Raw genomic sequence first — 2812 nt, 5'->3', positions numbered from 1 at the left:
CAAAGACTGGAGACTCAGGAACTGATTATTCAAATGAGATATAATGGGTTAATTGGTGAAAAACCAAACTAAATGACAACAAATAAGTGGTGGTTAAAAGGCAATTAAAGAGAGTAGATAAGTCACACAGTAGAAAAATGGAGGTCAGGAGCGGTTTAGACAGTTTACAAATAAAAGTGGGATTCTTATAGGTAATCAGATAATCTCTACAGATCATCCTTGGGCGAGTATATATTCTGCGCGAGGTGTTTACCTGTTCACTTGCCAGGCAGATGCGTCCGGCCTCCTCTCTGTCTCCACGGCTGGACGCCAGATAGGCTGCTTTCTGTGTCTGCTATTTAGCCCCCCCCCCCTCCATCCCTTCCCTTCCCATGATACCGGAGTATGTTAGCGACAATGACCACAGGAGTGGAAAATGGACATCTGGCGCACCTGTCCAACACCGCGCCAGTCTCACACACACACACACACACTACTACATTTGCATCTCCCTCCCCAGAGAGTGTGCATTCGGGTCGTGTGTGTGATGATCTGGCGGTCATGCGTGGTGAAGCTCATGATCACCGAGACCTGACTCCTGGCCCACCAACCAACTGGCTGAGCATATGGATGGGAACTACAGCCTCTGCTCCGCACTCCCTCTCATCGCGTCACCCACGCCCTTCCTCTCCTCCCCCCCCCCCCCCCCACCTACCCAAGTATCCCTCCTCGCCACAGCACTCCTGCTGACTTGCTCGTTCTTTTTAATGAATCATTGGGTTCACCTGCACCGAAGTGGAAATTCCACCCTCGTCATCCCCCATGTGTCACACTGGGTTTTATTTTGTGCTCCTGGTGGAGATTTGGAGGGACAGGCAGGTGCATGATGCATGGAAAGTATAAGATGAGGTGAGATTTGAATCATTCCCTTGCTGAAAAGGGGTTGTTGCATTAACAAAAAGTAACAGGGGGGGAGTTGAAAACATTTTAGAAAAACCGTCATATACCACGAAAGAGGCTGCACGCAGGGTCCTAGCGTCCCTACCTTGCTCGCCGACGTAACATTAGCTTCTCTAACAACAAGCGCTTCTCTCTTTGAGGAACTGCATATTGTTGAGCGAGGTCATGAAGCATGTTGCAATATTCAATATATTCAATTTTCAATTTGATTTTTGAATTACTGCAGGACATAAGCTCTGTGCAAACAAAACGTTTGATACTTGAGGATTTTTGAAGCGTAAATGCATTTGGCAGAAGTAAAAATGAGTTCACGTCAAAAACGTTACAAAAACCCATTGAATTCAAGGCTCTATCTTCAAGAGATTTCTGCCTCTTTAACAAGACATTTTAAATCAGGTTTTTATACTTTCGGCGCTAACACGTGATTGTCTGCATCTCTTACTGCCTCCGACACCAGATAAACCTCCTCCCCTTCTCGTCCTTACATCTGAAAAAGACTTGGCTTTATTTCTACACATAAATATCACACTGTGGTTGGAACAGAACATTCAAACGGTGTGAGTAATGGCACCTTTTTCCTCATCTGCCTGTGCTCAAACTCCCCTGACATTGTACCTGTGAATCCACAACACCTCTCCCAGTGATTCCTCTGCCCTCTTTATGACAAAAGTAACAATTAGTGTGAGTCCCACAGCAGCGCTGGCTTCATACTTTACTATCACGTCACCCCGAGCCTATTCCCAGGCTACACACAGGCGGCTTTGGCACAATGCTATTATCCAGGCCAGCCCATAGGAAATGGACTCAGAAGAGAGCTTATTGATTGTCTCTCTGTGAGAGGTGGTTGATTTTCTCTCTCACCAGTATCGCCTCTCGCTCGCACTCCCCTCATGTCTGTTGATCTCTCGTCTTTGTCTCCCCGAGTTGCATTGCAACCCGAGACTGCATCTGAGGAGTGAAACTCACAATCATAGAGAAACACACACCTTTGTGTCCGTCTTTTCTTTCCCCTGCCTCCTAGTGTTGCTGCCCATCTGCACTGAATGTCAAAGCATGGACACTTAAACACACACACGCAAATTCATGTCCGCTCAAGGCCATCTTTCTCAGGGTGTAGCCACCGTAGACAGCGTAGAAGCAGTGTGACCATAACGTCAGCCATTGGTTTGTGGACTGCCGTTTTTTGGAGCCATGAGTTCGGCATTTTGGCCGTCGCCATCTTGGTTTTTCGCAACCATAAGTGACACAAGAGGGTGGAGCGTCGAAAAAGACATTTTAAGGCGACGAAAATGTTACAAGTAAAATTTCATGAACTGAAAACACATTGTGAAAAGGTAAAGTTGTAAGACGCCGGGACAACGTAGCGGCAGCGACCTGTCAATCACAATGTAATTACGCCCTCGAGCATTGATCGTCTATTTCACTCTAAATAAGACCATCATTTACTAAAATCCTGCTGTATTGAAGAAGACTATAATTGAGACCATGAACTCATGTTTACAATGTTTACTGAGCTAATACATAAAGTGAGAAGTAGAGTCATTTTCTCATAGACTTGTATACAATTAGACTGGTTTCTTTTTTGCAACAAGGGCAGTCGCCCTGTAAACATGCCCGAGCGGCCATGGAGGCAAATGAACAGATCAGGAGTCCAGAGAGGTTTCAGAAGACGCGTACTTTATTTTTCAAATCGACCATTGCACCAACGTTCCCACCAGTGTCTAGTGGCCTCCACTAATTCCCCCACACAAACAAAATGAGGGCCCTTTTGTACACCTGGTCCATCTAATTGGACCAGCCATACCACCGACAGGTAAGTCTATTGCTAGCTATCTATGTATAATAAATATTTACCTAATTTTACCCACACCAA

The sequence above is a fragment of the Pholis gunnellus genome (assembly GCF_910591455.1).
Source record: "Pholis gunnellus genome assembly, chromosome: 22".
Classification (NCBI taxonomy): domain Eukaryota; kingdom Metazoa; phylum Chordata; class Actinopteri; order Perciformes; family Pholidae; genus Pholis; species Pholis gunnellus.
This window is presented reverse-complemented; position numbering follows the sequence as displayed.